This window comes from Oncorhynchus mykiss, chromosome 1 (genome assembly GCF_013265735.2).
Source record: "Oncorhynchus mykiss isolate Arlee chromosome 1, USDA_OmykA_1.1, whole genome shotgun sequence".
Classification (NCBI taxonomy): Eukaryota; Metazoa; Chordata; class Actinopteri; order Salmoniformes; family Salmonidae; genus Oncorhynchus; species Oncorhynchus mykiss.
In genome coordinates, this window is record NC_048565.1 from 39,092,903 (window position 1) to 39,115,564 (window position 22,662).

General features: G+C 44.0%; 1 pseudogene; it reads right to left on the minus strand.

Annotated features, from left to right (window-relative positions):
* Positions 1-7,922: 7,922 nt before the first annotated feature.
* On the minus strand, positions 7,923-22,195 carry LOC118966691 (annotated as a pseudogene).
* Between the last annotated feature and the right edge of the window lie 467 nt (positions 22,196-22,662).

The following is a 22,662-nucleotide window of genomic DNA, read 5'->3' on the forward strand; positions in this document are numbered from 1 at the left end:
TATAGCCTCGCTACTGTATATAGCCTCGCTACTGTTCTTCACTGTCTTTTTACTGTTGTTTTTATTTCTTTACTTACCTATTGTTCACCTAATACATTTTATGCACTATTGGTTAGGGCCTGTAAGTAAGCATTTCACTGTAAGGTCTACTACACCTGTTGTATTCGGCGCACGTGACAAATAAACTTTGATTTGATATAGACGGCTAGGAATGCCATTTGGAATTCAAGCCAGCAGCTGAAGAATACCGGCGAAGACAGTGTGAAGCACTACAGAGACTAAAAAGAGTGAGTGTGATCGCAGAAGAAATTCTACTCTATGGATGTGGTGACAGACACAAAAAGGCAATGGCAGATGGCTCTCCTGCAGAGAGCAAGAGATGTCAACCTGAAGCTGAACAAAAATTCTGGTTAAAAACTCTGGTTAAAGCTGCCGAGTGTGACATACTTGGGTCATCTTCTCACCACAGAGGGCCGTCACCCTGACCCAGAGAAAATAACAGCCATTCAGAACATGGATACACCGACTGATGTCAAGTCACTACAGATGCTGTTGGAGTTTGTGCAATATCTAGCATTATTCATGCCCCGTCTATCTGGATGTGTTTGAGTCACTCAGAAGACTGACTGACAAGGACATTGATTGGACATGGCTAGCAACGCATTACTCAGCAGTTGAGACTATCAAACTGTTAATCACACAACACCCAGTGCTCAAATACTACAACCTGAATGAAGAAGTCACACTGCAGTGTGATGCCAGTTTGGGCGCAGCCCTTCTACAGAAAGGACAACCTGTTGCATTTACCTCCAAAACATTGACTCAGACAGAACAAAGATATGCACAGATTGAGAAAGAATGTCTCTCCATTGTTTTTGCTTGTGACAAGTTTGACCAGTACCTACACGGCAGAGAGTTAATCAATACACAGCAACCACAAACCGCTTGAGACGATATTCATGAAATCCCTACTCACAGCACCCAAGCGACAGCAGAGAATGTTGCTAATGCTACAAATATACCAACTCCATGTGCAATACAAACAAGGAAAATAACTACATGTAGCTGACTTCCTGTCCAGAACAGCTCAATCAACCACAGAGCAATGCAAAACACCAGCCACGGTCTACGCTATGGGTCTATCCACAACTGACCTGGAACAGGTGGATCACACCAGTGAAGACAATGGAGTCAATCAAAGCACACTGTTCCCAGGACCCACTGTTTCAGGCTCTGTACACACAAATCAACAACGGCTGGCTTGGAACCAAACAGGCTGTGAGTCACGCACTGAAAGATTTATGGACGTACAAAGAGGAGCTCACCACAGAAAATGGACTGATATTTAAAGGAAACAGGGTCTTCATCCCTGACATGTTACGTGCTGATTTTCTACACAAAATACACTGTGTAGAGGCAAGTCTCAGAAAGGCACGTGATGCTGTTTTCTGGCCAAGGATTACAAAGGACGTAAAGATCTATATCAGCAAATGTGCCACCTGCAACTCCATCCAGAAGAGAGAACAAAAGGAGACACTCATCCCCCACCAAATCCCTCCCATGGTCCAAGTTCGCGATGGACTTACTCACAGTCAACAAAAACAACAACTTCATCATGGTTGATTATTTCTTGGACTACTGCGAGCTCGACGAGCTGAATGACTCCACATCAGACACCATCATTGAATGCTGCAAAAAGCAATTCAGCAGACATGGCGTTGCCCACACTGTTGTTTCTGATAGTTCCCCCCCCCCTTCTCCAGAATGGACTTTCAAAAATATGCTGATTAGTGAGACTTTAAACATGCGACATCCTCACCGTATCACAGCCAAAGCAATGGCAGAGCGGAATCAGCGGTGAAAATTGCCAAAACACTTCTAAAAAAAGGCTGCGATGGATGGTGAAGACCCATGGAAAGCAGTGTTGGCATGGCGGAATACTCCAACAGGGTGACTTAACAGTTCTCCAGTACAGCGACTCATGTCCAGACGCACAATCCTACCCATCATGAAAAACCTGCTCGAACTCCAAGCGGTTCAAAATGTAATTCAAAGAAAACAAGCAAAAAGGGCTGACAGCAAAACAATGACACACATGCCACTGACAATCCAAACATCATCCAAGGACAAACAGTAAGGGTTCTTCTCCACCCCAACAACTCAGCCAGCAATTGGACGCTGGGCATATGCACTGATCATCTCAGTGACCGGTCAAATGAAGTACTGGCGAATGGTAAAAAATACAGAAGAAACAGAAAAGACATCCGTGCAGTGACTGAACAACTCAGGATCCCCCGAAAGACCAACAAACAAACACGGATGAGGGTGACTGGGGTCCATGGAACGAACCTGCCATCCAAGCAGGAGGTGAACAACAGACTGCTGATATGGAAGCAGCCCCACTACCTGAAAATATAACTCCAGAACCAAAACCAGGAAAAATATCAGGCAGCCCGTAAGATACTCCAGAGACTATGTTGTTTAATCTTTTGCTGTAAGAGGTTCCGTTTTAGGACCACTATTGTTTTCACTATATATTTTACCTCTTGGGGATGTCATTCGAAAACATAATGTTAACTAACTTTCACTGTTATGCGGATGACACACAGCTGTACATTTCAAGGAAACATGGTGAAGCCCCAAAATTGCCCTCGCTAGAAGCATGTGTTTCAGACATAAGGTAGTGGATGGCTGCAAACTTTCTACTTTTAAACTCGGAAAAAACTGAAAAATCAGTCTTTACTGAAGACTCATCTCTTCAGTGGGTCATATGATTGAGTGTAGTCTGGCCCAGGAGTGGGAAGGTGAACGGAAAGGCTCTGGAGCAACGAACCGCCCTTGCTGTCTCTGCCTGGCCGGTTCCCCTCTTTCCACTGGGATTCTCTGCCTCTAACCCTATTACAGGGGCTGAGTCACTGGCTTCCTGGGGCTCTCTCATACCGTCCCTGAGTGGGTTGAGTCACTGCTGTGATCATCCTGTCTGTGCCGTGGCGGAGATCTTTGTGGGCTATACTCAGCCTTGTCTCAGGATGGTAAGTTGGTGGTTGAAGATATCCCTCTAGTGGTGTGGGGGCTGTGCTTTGGCAAAGTTGGTGGGGTTATATCCTTCCTGTTTGGCCCTGTCCGGGGGTGTCCTGGGGCCACAGTGTCTCCTGACCCCTCCTGTCTCAGCCTCCAGTATTTATGCTGCAGTAGTTTATGTGTCGGGGGGCTAGGGTCAGTTTGTTATATCTGGAGTACTTCTCCTGTCCTATTCGGTGTCCTGTGTGAATTTAAGTGTGCTCTCTCTAATTCTCTCTTTCTCTCTTTCTTTCTCTCTCTCGGAGGACCTGAGCCCTAGGACCATGCCTCAGGACTACCTGACATGATGACTCCTTGCTGTCCCCAGTCCACCTGGCCGTGCTGCTGCTCCAGTTTCAACTGTTCTGCCTTATTATTATTGGACCATGCTGGTCATTTATGAACATTTGAACATCTTGGCCATGTTCTGTTATAATCTCCACCCTGCACAGCCAGAAGAGGACTGGCCACCCCACATAGCCTGGTTCCTCTCTAGGTTTCTTCCTAGGTTTTGGCCTTTCTAGGGAGTTTTTCCTAGCCACCGTGCTTCTACACCTGCATTGCGTGCTGTTTGGGGTTTTAGGCTGGGTTTCTGTACAGCACTTTGAGATATAAGCTGATGTAAGAAGGGCTATATAAATACATTTGATTTGATTTTGATTTGATTTGAAGAGGGAATCTTTTTTTGTAAGAGGGTAGTCTGCTTATTGACTTTAAAGTTGATGCTTATTGAAGGTACTTGAATAAGAACACAGTTATGTTTTTTGTTAACAGTGTAATGTTTTCACTGGCAAGTGTCTAACCCTGTTTATGAGTCGGGGAGCAGTAATCTTAATTTGTTGTGTAAAGGAAGATGTTACGAGATGTCGCCAAACCAATAGATGGCGTTGCTATTATGTGTGGTACTGAGTGTGATACTAGTGCTAGCGAGCCAAGTTAGAGATGACCTATTATGCACTGAATGGAGCTGTATGCATGCTACCAAGTGATGCTTAAGTAAAGATTTACCATTGGTCTTGTATAGAACAAATAGCACACAAAATGTTTATTAATTTTCATGAACAATTTTTTCAAAGCTGCAATATGTAACTTTTTGTGTGACTTGAAAACAAATCACAAAGAAATATCAATTATATATCTGTCATTCTCCTTGAAAGCAGGTCTAATGAGCAGTAGATCTGTTCTATGTGACTATTTACAGTCGAAGTCGGAAGTTTACATACATACTTAGGTTGGAGTCATTAAAACTCGATTTCCAACCACTCCACAAATTTCTTGTTAACAAACTAGTTTTGGGCCTCCCGGGTGGCGCAGTGGTTATTGAATTTAAAGTTGATGCTTATTGAGACTCTGGGTTCGTGCCCAGGCTCTGTCTTAACCGGCCGCGACCGGGAAGTCCGTGGGGCGACTCACAATTGGCATAGCGTTGGCGGTAGGGATATCCTTGTCTCATCGCGCACCAGCGACAACTGTGGCGGGCCGGGCGCAGTGCGCGCTAACCAAGAATGCCAGGTGCACTGTGTTTCCTCTGACAAATTGGTGTGGCTGGCTTCCGGGTTGGATGCGTGCTGTGTTAAGAAGCAGTGCGGCTTGGTTGGGTTGTGTATCGGAGGACGCATGACTTTCAACCTTCGTCTCTCCCGAGCCCGTACGGAAGTTGTAGTGATGAGACAAGATAGTAGCTACTAACAATTGGATACCACGAAATTGGGGAGAAAAAAGGGGGTACATTTTTTTTTTAATAACTCGTTTTGGCAATTCGGTAAAAACATCTACTTTGCGCATGACACAAGTAATTTTTCCAACAATAGTTTACAAACAGATTATTTCACTGTATCACAATTCCAGTGGGTCAGAAGTTTACATACACTAAGTTGACTGTGCTTTAAACAGCTTAGAAAATTCCAGAAAATGATGTCATGGCTTTAGAAGTTTCTGATAGGCTAATTGACATCATTTGAGTCAATTGGAGGTGTACCTGTGGGTGTATTTCAAGGCCTACCTTCAAACTCAGTGCCTCTTTGCTTGAAATCATGGGAAAATCAAAAGAAATCAGCCAAGACCTACGAAAAAAAATTGTGGACCTCCACAAGTCTGGTTCATCCTTGGGAGCAATTTACAAATGCCTGAAGGTACCACGTTCATCTGTACAAACAATAGTACGCAAGTATAAACACCATGGGACCAAGTAGCCATCATACCGCTCATGAAGGAGACGCGTTCTGTCTCCTAGCACGCCCAATTTTTAAGTTTTGGATTGTTAAAATTTTGAAATATCCAATAAATGTCGTTCCACTTCATGATTGTGTCCCACTTGTTGTTGATTCTTCACAAAAAAATACAGTTTTATATCTTTATGTTTGAAGCCTGAAATGTGGCAAAAGGTCGCAAAGTTCAAGGGGGCCGAATACTTTCGCAAGGCACTGTAACCTGTAAGGGAATACAAAGGCCGCTCAGCAAGGAAGAAGCCACTGCTGCAAAACCTCCATAAAAAATAAGCCAGACTACAGTTTGCAACTGTACATGGCGACAAAGATTGTACTTTTTGGAGAAATGTCCTCTCGTCTGATGAAACAGAAATAGAACCATTTGGCCATAATGACCATTGTTATGTTTAGAGGAAAAAGGTGGAGGCTTGCAAGCCGAACACCACCATCCCAACCGTGAAGCACAGTGGTGGCAGCATCATGTTGTGGGGGTGCTTTGCTGCAGGAGGGACTGGTGCACTTCACAGAATAGATGGCATCATGAGGCAGGACAATTATGTGGATATATTGAAGCAACAATTCGGGATATCAGTCAGGAAGTTAAAGCTTGCTCGCAAATGGGTCTTCCAAATGGACAATGACCCCAAGCATACTTCTAAAGTTGTGGCAAATGGCTTAAGGACAACAAAGTCAAGGTATTGGAGTGGCCATTGCAAAGCCCTGACCTCAATCCTATAGAACATTTGTTGACAGAACTGAAAAAGCGTGTGCGAGCAAGGAGGACTACAAACCTGACTCAGTTACATCAGCTCTGTCAGGAGGAATGGGCCAAAATTCACCCAACTTATTCTGGGAAGCTTGTGGAAGGCTACCCGAAACGTTTGACTCAAGTTAAACAATTTAAAGGCAATGCTACCAAATACTAATTGAGTGTATGTAAACGTCTGACCCACTGGGAATGTGATGAAGGAAACAAAAGCTGAAATCATTCTCTCTACTATTATTCTGACATTTCACATTCTTGGTGAATGGTGTAGTGGTGATCCTAACTGACCTAAAACAGGGAATTTGTACTAGGATTAAATGTCAGGAATTGTGAAAAACTGAGTTTAAATGTATTTGGCTAAGGTGTATGTAAACTTCGACTTCAACTCTATATGCTTCCCATTCAGAGGTTTCTTTTCTGCATCATTTACTTTCGGTTTTGTACACCATCTTCAATAAACTGAAAATACAATATTTTAAGTTATTGAAAAGATATTTCACAGCTGTTTCGATGGTACAATTAATCTCTGTTTTGTCACAAACTGAAAGTAGGGGAACTATTTGAATTTTAGCAAGCAGGAAATGGCAGAGTGATATAAATATTTTTTCAAACTTTTTTGAGTAATCCTCTTATTTTAAATGCATTGTCCACACATGTGGTTGTATTGTGTTTTAAATTCTCAAACAAATCTACAGTGCCTTCAGAAAGTATTCATACCCCTTGACTTTTTCCACATTTTGAAAATTTGAGTAACTTTGAAAGTTTCTTCAAGTGCAGTCGCATAAATCATCATGATGAATCTGGCTCTCATGAGGACCATCACAGGAAAGGAAGACCCAGAGTTAGCTCTGCTGCAGAGGATATGTTCATTAGAGTTACAAGTCTCAGAAATTGAAGCCCAAATAAATGCTTCACAGAGTTCAAGTAACAGACACATCTCAACATCAAATGTTCAGAGGAGACAGTGTGAATCAGGCCTTCATGGTCGAATTGCTGCAAAGAAACCACTACTAAACCACACCAATAAGAAGAGACTTGCTTGGGCCAAGAAACACAAGCAATGGCCATTAGACTGGTGGAAATCTGTCCTTTGGTCTGATGAGTCCAAATTGGAGAATTTTGATTCCAACCACCGTGTCTTTGTGAGACGCAGAGTAGGTGAACGGATGATCTCTGCATGTGTGACTCCCACCGTGAAGCATGGAGGAGCTGGTGACACTGTCTGTGATTTATTTAGAATTCAAGACACACTTAACCAGCATGGCTACCACAGCATTCTGCAGCGATACGCCATCCCATCTGGTTTGCACTTAGTGGGACTATCATTTGTTTTTTATCAGAACAATGGCTCAAAACACACCTCCAGGCTGTGTAAGGGCTATTTGACCAAGGAAAGTGATGGAGTGCTGCATCAGATGACCTGGCATCCACAATAACCTGATCTCAACCCAATTGAGATGGTTTGGGATGAGTTGGACCGCAGAGGGAAGGAAAAGCAGCCAACAAGTACTCAGCATATGTGGGAACTCAAAGACTGTTAGAAAAGCATTCCTCATGAAGGTGGTTGAGAGAATGTCAAGAGTGTGCAAAGCTGTCATCAAGGCAAAGGGTGGCTACTTTGAAGAATCTCAAATATAAAATATTTTGTTTAAAACTTTGCGTTACTACATGATTCCATATCTGTTATTTCATAGTTTTGATGTCTTCACTATTATTCTACAATGTAGGAAATAGTCAAAATAAATGAAGAACCCTTTGAACACATCTAGCAGCTCTGGTTCCTGCCCGGCTGAGAGTTCAGGAGTGTTCTTCTCCAGCCAATCAGAGGAGCGGATCTGTTGCCTCAGGGCATCAATCAGGGAGTCCAGACTGCCTGTGGGATGGGACGTCTAGCAGTCCAGCAAGACAAAGTCTTCAATGGCTAATGGGATGGCATCAGGGTCAGGGTTATCCTTCTCCCCTGGCTCTTCTGATGATGAGTTGTTCTTGGGCAAGGGTGTTGACTTGACAGCCACAGCTTTGTGTGAGCCTGTTGTGTCCCTCTTTGATGTCATCTTTGTCCCTTCCTTCTCGGTGGCCTCGTTGGTTGTGCCTATGTCAGGGGTGGATGTGGCCTTATCTGTCTCCTCCAGGGCCTTCCTGATCCTCTGCATGCCTACAACAACCACACATAACACAATGAAGATATGGCAAGTAAAGGAAAACAGGACAGAGAAAGGGAGTAGAAAGAGAGGAGGAAAAAAAGGCTAAATCTGTTTCCTGTTTCTATCGTCATGAGAGGAGAAAAACAGATGAAGTGATTGATGAAGGTACCGAGCATCAGGTATTGATGTCGGAACCAGCCAGGAGTGTAGCAGTGGAAGGCTTGGCCACAGCTCAGCACCACCTTGGATTTCAGTAAACACCTCCACAGAGACAGCTCCTCCACAAACGATGGTTCACGCAGGTACTGACAGACAGGGGGAGGAAGGAGAGAGAGATGTTGTTGTTGTAGTTGCTGTTAATGTTATTATCATTACCACTACTACTAGGCCTACTATTATTATTGCTTTATTACTGTTAGTCCGACCATTGTTGTTACATGTGTATTTTGACAATGTAAGTAAATTTAACTTGCCATGTCAATAAAGTCTATTAAATTAAGAGAGAGCGAGAAAGAAAGAGAGAGAGGAGCAACCATGCCAGGAAGAACCAAGACAGCGTCTCCTCACTATCCAGTCTTCTAACCCCAACCCTGTGTCAGTGTCCTTACCTTCCTGAGGTCAGCCCAGATGTAGAAGCCAGCAGGCTGGTGGAGGTAGTGGACTCCCAGGCTCTGTAGCTCCTCAGTCATGTATCTGTGAGCGGCCTGCATTCTCAGCTTGTTAAATGGAAGAAATATCCCATCGATCCAATCTACAATAGAAAACAGGTATGTTAAACTCCCTAATCAGGGTGATATAGTATGTCCTCTCATCTAGTGTGAGTGTGTGTGTGTGTCCGTTCACCTGTCCTGGAGCAGCCTTGCCATCTGATGCTGTATTGGATCAGGGACACCGTGGAACATCCACAGCTTATCCAGAGCTTCGACCAAGTCCCTGTTGTCAGAGTACACAGTTCCCACACACACCCAGCCATCGCAAAGTCCTGCACAAGGACAAAACAAATGAGACAGGCATGAATCTAAGCGGGGGGCCAGATAGTCCCCATAACAACATGTATGTACAAACACATTCAGACACGTATACTCATGCACTCACACACAGTGCATTTGGAAAGTATTCAGACCCCTTGACTTTTTCCACATTTTATTAAGTTATAGTCTCATTCTAAAATACATAAAAGTAATTATGTTTCTCATTAATCTACACACAATACCTAATTTTTTGCATATGTATTAAAACATAAAAACATAAATACCTTATTTACATACAATGGGGGAAAAAAGTATTTAGTCAGCCACCAATAGTGCAAGTTCTTCCACTTAAAAAGATGAGAGAGGCCTGTAATTTTCATCATAGGTACACTTCAACTATAACAGACAAAATGAGAGAAAAAATCCAGAAAATCACATTGTAGGATTTGTTATGAATTTATTTGCAAATTACGGTGGAAAATAAGTATTTGGTCACCTACAAACAAGCAAGATTTCTGGCTCTCACAGATCTGTAACTTCTTCTTTAAGAGGCTCCTCTGTCCTCCACTCGTTACCTGTATTAATGGTACCTGTTTGAACTTGTTATCAGTATAAAAGACATCTGTCCACAACCTCAAACAGTCACACTCCAAACTCCACTATGGCCAAGACCAAAGAGCTGTCAAAGGACACCAGAAACAACATTGTAGACCTGCACCAGGCTGTGAAGACTGAATCTGCAATAGGTAAGCAGCTTGGTTTGAAGAAATCAACTGTGGGAGCAATTATTAGGAAATGGAAGACATACAAGACCACTGATAATCTCCCTCGATCTGGGGCTCCACGTAAGATCTCACCCCGTGGGGTCAAAATGATCACAAGAACGGTGAGCAAAAATCCCAGAACCACACGGGGGGACCAAGTGAATGACCTGCAGAGAACAGGGACCAAAGTAACAAAGCATACCATCAGTAACACACTACGCCGCCAGGGACTCAAATCCTGCAGTGCCAGTGTCCCCCTGCTTAAGCCAGTACATGTCCAGGCCCGTCTGAAGTTTGCTAGAGAGCATTCGGATGATCCAGAAGAAGATTGGGAGAATGTCATATGATGAACTCAAAATATAACTTTTTGGTAAAAACTCAACTCGTCGTGTTTGGAGGATAAAGAATGCTGAGTTGCATCCAAAGAACACCATACCTACTGTGAAGCATGGGGGTGGAAACATCATGCTTTGGGGCTGTTTTTCTGCAAAGAGACCAGGACGACTGATCCGTGTAAAGGAAAGAATGAATGGGGCCATGTATCGTGAGATGTTGAGTGAAAACCTCCTTCCATCAGCAAGGGCATTGAAGATGAAACGTGGCTGGGTCTTTCAGCCTAACAATGATCCCAAACACACTGCCCGGGCAACAAAGGAGTGGCTTCGTAATAAGCATTTCATTGTCCTGGAGTGGCCTAGCCAGTCTCCAGATCTCAACCCCATAGAAAATCTTTGGAAGGATTTGAAAGTCTGTGTTGCCCAGCAACAGCCCCAAAACATCACTGCTCTAGAGGATATTATGGAGGAATGTGAAAACCTTGTGAAGACTTACAGAAAACGTTTGACCTCTGTCATTGCCAACAAAGGGTATATAACAAAGTATTGAGATAAACTTTTGTTATTGGGCCTCCCGGGTGGCGCAGTGGTTAAGGGCGCTGTACTGCAGCGCCAGCTGTGCCATCAGAGTCCCTGGGTTCGCACCCAGGATCTGTCGTAATCGGCCGCGACCGCGAGGTCCGTGGGGCGACGCCCGGTTTAGGGAGGGCTTGGTCGGTAGGGGTGTCCTTGTCTCATCGTGCACCAGCGACTCCTGTGGCGGTCTGGGCGCAGTGTGCGCTAACTAAGGTGGCCAGGTGCACAGTGTTTCCTCCGGCGCATTGGTGTGGCTGGCTTCCGGGTTGGATGTGCGCTGTGTTAAGAAGCAGTGCGGCTTGGTTGGGTTGTGTATCGGAGGACGCACGACTTTCAACCTTCGTCTCTCCCAAGCCCGTACAGGAGTTGTAGCGATGAGACAAGATAGTAGCTACTACAACAATTGGATACCACGAAATTGGGGAGAAAAAAAAAAAACTTTTGTTATTGACCAAATACTTATTTTCCACCATAATTTGCAAATAAATTCATTAAAAATCCTACAATGTGATTTTCTGGATTTTTTTTCTCATTTTGTCTGTCATAGTTGAAGTGGCCTCTCTCATATTTTTAAGTGGGAGAACTTGCACAAATTGGTGGTTGACTAAATACTTTTTTGTCTCACTGTAAATATTCAGACACTTTGCTATGAGACTCGAAATTAAGCTCAGGTGCATCCTGTTTCCATTGATCATCCATGAGATGTTTCTACAACTTGCTTTGTCTCTACCTGTAGTAAATTCAATTGATTGAACATGATTTGGAAAGGTACACACCTGTCTAAGGTCCCACAGTTGAAAGTACAGAGTCCAAGCCATGAGGTCGAAGGAATTGTCCGTAGAGCTCAGAGACAGAATTATGTCGTGGCACAGATCTAGGGAAGGGTACCAAAAAACTTCTGCAGCATTGAAGTTCCCTAAGAACACAGTGGCCTCCATCATTCTTAAATTGAAGAAGTTTGGCACCACCAAAAATAAACTGAGCAATCAGGGGAGTAGGGCCTTGGTCAGGGAGGCGACCAAGAACCCGATGGTTACTCTGACAGAGCTCCTGAGTTCCTCTGTGGAGATGGGAGAACCAACCATCTCTGCAGCACTCCACCAACTAGGCCTTTATGGTAGAGTGGCCAGACAGAAGCCACTCCTTAGTAAAAGTCACATGACAGCCTGCTCCCCAAATACAGCTGTGCCAAACTTGTAGCATCATACCCAAGAAGAATTGAGGCTGTAATCGCTACCAAAGGTGCTTCAACAAGGTACTGTGTAAAGGGTCTGAATACTTATGTAAACGTCATATTTCCATTTTTTATTCATTTTTCATTTAAAAAAAACAACAGTTTTTGCTTTTTCATTATGGGGTATTGTGTGTAGATTGATGAGGGGGAGAAAAAAACAATTTAATACATTTTAGAATAAGGCTGTAATGTAATAGAATGTGGAAAAAGTCAAGGGTTCTGAATACTTTCCGAATGCACTGTATGCATGTACAGGCAAACGCACACACACTCACTTTAGACTCAAACCTTGCTGATCCCCCACATCACATGTGTTCTCTGTCAGTCCAGCAAGCTGCAAGCACAACATTGTTAATGTACATTCAATAAGAAGTGTTTGCGTGTGTGTGTGTCATACCTCTCCATGCTAAGGACACTGTGGAAGGTGGCTGTCTCTTCATACACCGTCAGCATGTACACCTCATCTACAATGGTGTGCAACTCATGCCTGAGACAGGGGGAAGGAAAGGAGAGAACAGGGAGGAAAAGCGAAATAATGTATTATTAATTTGTATTGCACTGTTTTACGATGTTTATTGTTCTTTATTACAAAGGCAATGCAAGCAGGCATTTTAAACACTATCGGTAGACAGCCTGAGGGAGCAGTGTGTAACAGAACAGGGCTGGTTTATGGCTACTGCAACTCAGTGCATGGGTAGTAGGTCTGTAGAGGGTGTTAATGCTGAGAGCGCCACTAAAACTAGAACAGATGGTTTTGGGAGAGTCCTCAGCCCTTAGTTGTACTTTACAGTAAAACTACAGTCATGATACTTGGCGTTTTATGCGCTGAGGGAAAACATATTGTACAATATGGAAATGTGGTGTGAGGAAAAAAAATTATCTCTTGACAAACTCCAGGAAGCCAGTCATGAGGGGAGTGGACCTCAGCCAGGGGGTTATGGGAGTTCACCAGGATCATGACTCTGACATTCACTCCCTGGCAGGAACACAACAAGGGACAGTTATACCGATGATGATTCTAGTGCCTCTATCTTAATTTATGAATTGATAACTATTTCGGTTGGGTTGGGGAGTAGGGGGGTTACCTCACTAGTGGCCTTCCCCATAGCTTTCTCCAGTCTTTCCACAGCGAGGTGGAAAGGCCGACTGCCCAAAGGTTAAAAACACACACAATAAGCACACAACAAATACAACCGAGGGTGGTACAGTGCATTCAGGCCCCTTGACTTTTTCCACATTTTGTTACCTTATTCTAAAATTGATTAAATTGTCGCCCTCCCCGATCAATCCATGAACAGTACCCCACAATGAAAAAGCAAAAACAGGTTTTTAGATATTTTTGAAAATGTATACAAATTAAACTGAAATATCACATTTACATAAGTATTCATGCCCTTTACTCAGTACTTTGCTTAAGCACCTTTGGCAGTTATTACAGTCTCGAGTCATCTTAGGTATGAGGCTACAAGCTTGGCAGGCCTGTATTTGTGGAGTTTTTCCCCATTCTTCTCTGCAGATCCTCTCTAGCTCTGTCAGGTTGGATGGGGAGCGTCGCTGCACAGCTATTTTCAGGTCTCTCCAGAGATGTTCAAATCGTGTCTTAGTCCAGGATCTGGCTGGGGAACTCAAGGACATTCAGAGACTTGTCCCAAAGCCACTCCTGCATTGTCTTGGCTGTGTGCTTAAGGTTGTTCCCCTATTGGAAGGTGACCCTTTCCCCGATGTCTGAGGTCCTGAGCGGTCTGGAGCAGATTTTTTTCATCAAGGATCTCTCTGTACTTTGCTCCTCTCATCTTCACCTCGATTCTGACAAATCTCCTAGTCCCTGCCTCTGAAAAACATCTACTGCCACCACCATGCTTCACCGTAGGGATGGTACCAGGTTTCCTCCAGTTGTGACACTTGACATTTAGGCCAAAGAGTTCCATCTTGGTTTAATCAGACCAGAGAATCTTGTTTCTCATGGTCTGAGAGTCTTTAGGTGCCTTTTGGCAAACTCCAAGCAGGCTGTCATGTGCCTTTTACTGGGGAATGGCTTTCATCTGGCCACTCTAAAATAAAGGCCTGATTGGTGGAGTGCTGCAGAGATGGTTGTCCTTCTGGATGGGTCTCCCATCTCCACAGAGGAACTCTGGAGCTCTGTCAGAGTGACCACCTCCCTGACCAAGGCCCTTCTCCCCCGATTTCTCAGTTTGGCCGGGCGGCCAGCTCTAGGAAAAGTCTTGGTGGTTCCAAACTTCTTGCATTTAAGAACGATGGAGGCCACTGTGTTCTTGGGGACCTTCAATGCTGCAGAACTGTTTTGGTGCCCTTCCCCAGATCTGTGCCTCAACATAATCCTGTCTTGGAGCTCTACGGACAATTCTTTCAAACTCATGGATCGGTTTTTGCTCTGACATGCACTGTCAACTGTGGGACCTTATATTGACAGGTGTGCCTTTCAAAATCATGTCCAATCAATTGAATTTACCACAGGTGGACTCAAATCAAGTTGTAGAAATATCTCAAGGATGATCAATGGAAACAAGATGCACGTGAGCTCAATTTCGAGTCTCATAGCAGAGGGTCCGAATACTTTTGTAAATCTGGAATTTCTATTTTATTTTTTTATACATTTGCAAAAATGTCTAAAAATCTGTTTTTGCTTTGTCATTACAGGGCATTGTGTGTAGATTGATGAGGAAACACATTTATTTAATACATTTTAGAATAAGGCTGTAACGTAACAAAATGTGGAGAAAGCCTTCCCGAATGCACTGTATATGGTATACCATATATTGATAAGAATTAAGGCCTACCTCACAGTCGAGGTGAACATAGAAGAGCCGAACACCACTGTAGGGATGCACATCCTCAGTGACCACTATAGAATGGCGTTGAAATAAGGATTGCATCTAAAACACACACACTGAGTCTGAGTACACCTCTCTAACAAACTCAAAATCCATTAATTAAATACAGTACCATGTATTTCACAGTATGATAAGGCATGGGTGACATTTAAAGGTTCAGTTACAGTATATTATGCAATCCATAGGTGAAACAACTGGACATACTATTTGAGTGTACTTTAAGTGAGTTGAACTAACCTTGCAGGTCACAAAGCACTGCGGCTATGGATGAGAAGAGGGAGCCACAGCCATTCATCACCACAACCTGAACCTACACACACACACACACACACCCACAAATAAGACACTAGCTTTATGAGTAAAAACATTCTTCATAATTTAAAAGGTTGAGTAAGTACAAATGTTCTCCACAAATGTACCGAAACATCTACTATATGTAAATAGTTGACGATCAGCAAATGCCATAATGTAGTTATTTTGTTAGATACTTCCCCCTATTAGCTGAAATCATATTTTTTTCAAAGCCATTTTAGCTGTCGCTCTAGCAGTTCGGTCTCAACAGATGCACAAATCATGTTTTGAAGTGAGATATAAGAAAGATCATTTTTTAAACTGGTACTGGGCTACCTCTAGCCTAGTGGTTAGAGCGTTGAACTAGTAACCGAAAGGTTGCAAGATTGAATCCCTGAGCTAACATCTGTCATTCTGCCCCTGAACAAGGCAGTTAACCCACTGTTCCTAGGCTGTCAAAATTGACTTTTTGGTCTTAATTTAAGGTTAGGGTTAGGCATAAGGTTAGCAGTGTGCTTAATGTTAGGGTTAGGTTTAAAATGACATAAGAGACATTTTAGAAATAGGCAGGCTATACGACTTTGTAGCTGTGGTAACTAGTGATGACCTTTCTCCCTGGTGCACTCGTTCGTTCGTGAGCTGGCTGCTCGTTCTAAATAGTATCAGCTAATCTGTTCAAATCAGTGGCAACGTGCAGCAGTTGTCATTCGGTTTTTGACATGCAAAAGCGAAATAGGTGTATTTATGCTGTTGTTCAAATGCACAGATCACTTTATATATCGTCTCAAAGAAACTACTGGTAGTTCAAAAACTCGGCATCATATTTCTTTCATGCTGCTTTGTTGACAACTCCCAACCACCTTGCACCCGGGTATTCTGCCAATCAGCAGCCACCACTGTCTTTAACTATTCATACCCATAGATTAATAGCCTACAATCCTTGATGAATACATTCCATTTTCTGTGGGCCTAAGCACTTTTACTGTCATTAATGTGGTAAATGAAAGTCATTAATTGAGTCGAGTCCACTGGTATCACAAGCCTAAATGAGTCACTATACTTATAATACAGTAATAATATAATGAAGTAGTCTAGAAATCACAGCACTCCTTAAAGGCCAGGATTATACACTAGACTAGGGCCATTAAACAGTACAAGGGCTAAGGAGAGGCAGTTTACTCACCTGGGTCAGGGAAACTACAGTAGTGAGACAAGAACCTGGACACCTCTTCTCTCAGACTACAGATCGGATATCGTCGTCGTCATCATCTCCCCCACCACTATTACCATCACCATCATCCTAATCGCTGCTCTAATAAACATATTCCTTCTGTGTAATAAACTGGTTATCGAATTGTAGTTTAAATGTCTCTAATGAATACATGTACCATAACCATGCTTTTCAAATAACACATGACATATGGAGTCATATACAAGGAGATGTCTTACAAGTGGTGGCCTTTCCAGTCATGATACTACAGCAAGGCTGGGTCAATATGTTGCATGTCAGGCTGGGTCATCTGTGGCAGTGAGGGACACAAAAAGGATTCATTTTCTGGACAGAGAGAGAACGGTTACATTCAATAGGAGTGTCATGCACAGGGCCACAGATTAAATATAGCTATGGTAAGTACAGAACCACCTCTCTAATGGACATCCCACTTGCTGGTCAACACCATAGAATAAATGGTTAATTCTGATTGACAAAGTCAGTGATAAGCAGTGGTGGAAAGTACTTAAGTAAAAATACCTAAGTACTACTTCAGTATTTTTTTCGGGTATCTGTACTTTAATGTTCATATTTTGGATAACTTTTACTTTACTACATTACTAAAAAGAACATAATGTACTTTTTACTCCATACATTTTCCCTGACACACAAAAGTACTAGTTCCATTTTGAATGCTTAGCAGTACAGGAAGATGGTCCAATTCACGCACTTCTCAAGAGAACCCCCCTGGCATCTCTACTGCCTCTGATCTGACAGACTCACTAAACACAAATGCTTTATTTGTAAATGATGTCTGAGTGTTGGAGTATGCCCCTAGGTATCCGTAAGTAAATACAATAAACAAGAAAATGGTAAGATCAGCATGAACAAAGATGGGTCCAGAGGTGAAACGTCCCTTGAGCTCCATGAATGCCCTGTTAGCCTCGGGGGTCCAGCAAAAACGGGTCTGAGACTTGCGGGTTAGGACCATGAGAGGTGCTGCCACAGCACCAAAGTTGCGTATGAAAACGCCTGTAAAAATTGGCAAACCCGAGGAACCACTGGACCTGTTTGAGTGAGGTGAGACGGGGCCAGTCGGCGACCACCTCAATCTTTACGGGGTCCATTTGGATGTCTGCGGTAGAGATAATGTGACCCTGGAAGGAAACTTGGGATACGTGGAACTCAAACATCTCTATCTTGATATATAGTTGGCTCTGCAGCAGGCGTCTCAGGACTTGGCGGACATGCAGCATGTGTTCTGGAAGGGTTTTGGAGAAGGTCAGGATGTCGTCGAGGTAAACAAAAACAAACCGATTCAACATGTCCCTAAGAGTGTCATTGGTCAATGCTTGAAAGACTGACAGTGAGTTCGATAATCCGTAGAGCATAACTAAATACTCATAGTGACCCCTAGGGGTGTTTACCTCTCTGGTACAAGTGCGTCCCACCTCGACAATAGCCAGTGAAATTGCAGGGCGCAAAATCCCAGAATTAAAATTCCTCAAACATACAAGTATTATACACCATTTTAAAGATAAACTTCTTGTAAATCCAACCACAGTGTCTGATTTCAAAAAGGCTTTACGGAGAAAGCACACCATGTGATTATGTGAGGTCAGCACCTAGTCACAGAAAACCATTAAATTAATCACTAACCTTTGATGATCTTCATCAGATGGCACTCATAGGACTTCATGTTACACAATACATATCTGTTTTGTTCGATAAAGTTCATATTTATATCTAAAAATGTCAGTTTACATTGGCGCGTTATGTTTCAGAAAGGCATTGTCTCAAACAAACATCCGGTGAAAGTGCAGAGAGCCACATCAAATTACAGAAATACTCATCATAAACATTAATCTAAAATACAAGTGTTTAACATACATTTAAAGATAAACTTCTACTTAATGCAACTGCTGTGTCAGATTTCAAAAAGGCTTTACGGCGAAAGCACACGATTATGTTAGGTCTGCGCCTAGCCACAAAAACCATACAGCCATTTTTCAGCCAAGGAGAGGGCTCACAAAATCAGAAATAGCATTAAAATTCATCACTTACCTTTGATGATCTTCATCTGGTTGCCCTCCCAGGTCTCCAGACAATAAATGTTTGTTTTGTTCGATAATGTCCCTCTTTATGTCCAAAAACCTCAGTTTGTTGGTGCGTTTAGTTCAGATATCCAAAAGGCACAATGCGCGCTCTCAACATCAAGACGAAAAGTCAAAAAAGTTCAAGAAAAGTTAGTAGAAACATGTCAAACGATGTTTAAAATCAATCTTCAGGTTGTTTTTGTCATAAATAATAAATAATATTTCAACCGGACACAAGCTTCTTCAATAGAAAAGGAGAAACAATAAATGCGTGCTCCCGATCCTGCGCAGGACTCATGGCTGGAAATTTCCATTGGCCTCTCATTGAAAGTGTTGTATCTCCCTCATTTTTCAGAGTAAAAGCCTGAAACAATGCCTAATGACTGGCCACATGTAGAGGAAGCCATAGATATTGTGAACTGGGTCCTAAGTCTTTGTATGGTGGATAGGCTTTCAATGGAAAAACAGCCTTTCAAAATTATAGTACTTCCTGCTTGGATTTCCCTCAGGTTTTCGCGTGCCATATCAGTTCTGTTATACTCACAGACATTGTTTTAACAGTTTTGGAAACTAGAGTGTTTTCTATCCAAATCTACCAATTATATTCATATCCTAGCTTCTGGGCCTAAGTAGCAGGCAGTTTAATTTGGGCACGCTTTTCATCCAATATTCTGAATGCTGCCCCCAACCCTAGTGAAGTTAAAGGCATTTTTCCACTCATCTCCCTCCCTGACTCTCATTCAGCGTTGCGGAGGTCCCGTTTGGTGAAGAATTTGGTCCCTTGGGCCAACTCCAAGGCGGCGGACATCAGGGGTAGGGTTAACGATTATTGATCATAATCCGGTTCAGCCGTCTGTAATCGATGCAAGAACATAGGCCTCCATCCTTCTTACCCAAAAAGAAGAAACCTGCACCAGCTGGGGATGTAGAGGGGCAAATGAAACCTGCCTCCAACGACTCCGGGATGTAATTGTTCATGCTACTTCAGGGGTCGAGAGGGAGTACAGACAGCCCCGGGAGGTGTGGAGCCGGGTAGGAGTTGTGGACAATTGGAGGGAAGGGTGGGGGCTTGCCTCTTACTAAAGGCCTCCCGGAGGTTGAAGTATTCGGGAGGGAGAGCGGAGAAGTCTTGGTCTTCAATGGAGGGCAGGAGGACACGGCAAGGCTCTTGGTGGGGGTCTTAAGACATTTAGTCTGGCAGTCCTTACCCCAGTCTAGTAGGTGTCCCGTGGACCAGGAGAACAGTGTGTTATGTAGCGCTAGCCAAGTGTACCCTAGGATAAGGGGGTTCTCGGGAGCAATGATCAAAAGAAAACCAAGAGTCTCTGAGTGGTTCACCCCAACGTGAAGTAGAATGGACTTGGTCTGATATTCCACCTGACCGGAGCAGTCCATCAAGGGCTTGAATTGGCAGAGGAATGGGACACTTCACGCAGGGGATTTGTCATTCTCTGGCGAAGTCGTGATCAATGAAATTATATGCGGCCCAGGAGTCTACAAATGCTTGAATCTGGTGATGATGGTTGTCCCAGTGGAGGGTTGTGGGTAGTGACAGACGGTGACTGGGTAGCCGGAAGGTAACTGCGCAGCTCTTCAGGGTCTCCCCTAGTCCTGGCGAGCCCTCGCGTCAGCTCTGGGCATGTAGCACGGAGATGGCCGAGACCTCTGCAGTAGAGGCAGCAGCCTTCACGCATGCGCCTGTCACGCACCTGTGGGCTGACGTGTGCTTCCCAGCTGCATAGGCTCCTCAATGCTGGGTTCGGGGGGCTTGGGGTGCTCAGGAAACCAGGATACTAGCGTGGTGTCAAAAAGGTGCTGTCTCACACGTTCTCTGAGGCGGTTGTCGATCCTGATTGCCAATGTTATCAGGGACTCGAGGTCCTCTCCCTAAACGATATCATAACCGCCGTTGATAAAAGACAATACTGTGCAGCCGTCTTCATCGACCTGGCCAAGGCTTTCGACTCTGTCAATCATCGCATTCTTATCGGCAGACTCAACAGCCTTGGTTTCTCAAATGACTGCCTTGCCTGGTTCACCAACTACTTCTCAGATAGAGTTCAGTGTGTCAAATCGGAGGGCCTGTTGTCCAGACCTCTGGCAGTCTCTATGGGGGTGCCACAGGGTTCAATTCTCGGGCCATCTCTTTTCTCTGTATACATCAATGATGTCGCTCTTGCTGCTGGTGATTCTCTGATCCACTTCTACGCAGACAACACCATTCTGTATACTTCTGGCCCTTATTTGGACACTGTGTTAACTAACCTCCAGACGAGTTTCAATGTCATACAACACTCCTTCCGTGGACTCCAACTGCTCTTAAATGCAAGTAAAACTAAATGCATGCTCTTCAACCGATCACAGCCCGCCCGTCCAGCATCACTACTCTGGACGGTTCTGAATTAGAATATGTGGACAACTAAAAATACCTAGGTGTCTGGTTAGACTGTAAACTCTCCTTCCATACTCACATTAAGCATCTCCAATCCAAAGTTAAATCTAGAATCTGCTTCCTATTTCGCAACAAAGCATCGTTCACTCATGCTACCAAACATACCCTCTTAAAACTGACCATCCTACCGATCCTTGACTTCGGCGATGTCATTTACAAAATAGCCTCCGACACTCTACTCAGCAAATTGGATGCAGTTTATCACAGTGCCATCCGTTTTGTCACCAAAGCCCCATATACTACCCACCACTGCAACCTGTATGCTCTCGTTGGCTGGCCCTCGCTTCATACTTGTCGCCAAACCCACTGGCTCCACGTCATCTATAAGTCTTTCCATGGTAACGCCCTGCCTTATCTCAGCTCACTGGTCACCATAGCAGCACCCACCCATAGAATGCGCTCCAGCAGGTATATTTCACAGGTCATCCCCAAACCCAACTCCTCCTTTGGCCGCCTTTCCTTCCAGTTCTCTGCTACCAGTGACTGGAACGAATTGCATAAATCACTGAAGCTGGAGTCTTATACATCCCTCACTAACTTTAAGACTCAGCTGTCAAGAGCAGCTTACCGATCATTGCATCTATACACAGCCCATCTGTAAATAGCCCACCCAACTACATCATCCCCATATTGTTTATTTTTTGCCCCTTTGCACCCCAGTATCTTTACTTGCACATTCATCTTCTGCACATCTATCACTTCAGTGTTTATTTACTAAATTGTCAATACTTCGCCACTATGGCGTATTTATTGCCTTTACCGCCCTAATCTTACTACATTTGTACACAATGTAAATAGACTTTTCTATTGTGTTATTGACTGTTTGTTTATCCCATGCGTAACTCTGTGTTGTTTGTGTCGCACTGCTTTGCTTTATCTTGGCCAGGTTGCAGTTGTAAATGAGAACTTGTTCTCAACTGGCCTACCTGGTTAAATAAAGGTGAAAAATAAATGTGGTTGTGCTGCAGTTGACGCAGGAGTACCGAATGGGATTGATGAAGTAGCAGGGGCATTAAGTAGAGCACTGTGTCCAGAAGTGGCAGAGGATACAGTTGAGTCAGTAGTGACAGGAAGAGCAAACAGTGGGCCAGTAGGGGGCAGTCTGTGTGACAGTGACCAGGGCCCCATTTAACTTGCTAAGGAGCTCCTGCTGTCTCTCTTTCTCTGCCCTTCTTTCCTCCTGCTGCTCCCGCCTATCCTTGGCCTGCGCCTCCCTCTCCAGCCGTGCCTCCTCCATGGTGAGGAGCCTCTGCCAGCTCAGGAACCGGTCTACAGCTTCCTCCAGGGGTCCCCAGATGCCACCTCTCCCACCAGCCCCTCTCCCTGCACGTCAGACGCTTCCTCTGCCTCACAAGGGCTGCAGGTCGGAAGCACTCTGGTTCACGCTGGTTCCCTGTGTCCCAGCCACCAGGACTTTTAAGCCCGAGACCTACCCATGTCCACGACTTTCAGCCCCTACCCTACCCTGGCACAATTGCTTCTGCAAAATTTAAGGCCCTGCCTGAAACCAGTATTAACTTCCTCCATTAACTTCTCCTCTCCGTCTGTCACTCGCTCCCTGCAAGCAGCGTAATCTGCATGTATTCTGCTTATGGCGGCTCTGAGAATCCATAGCAACGACTCAGCTTGGGTTGCTCTGCTCAATGATGAGACAGTTTGCTGTGAAATACTTTGTCACTCTAAACTCTGACAAAACTCAGGGAA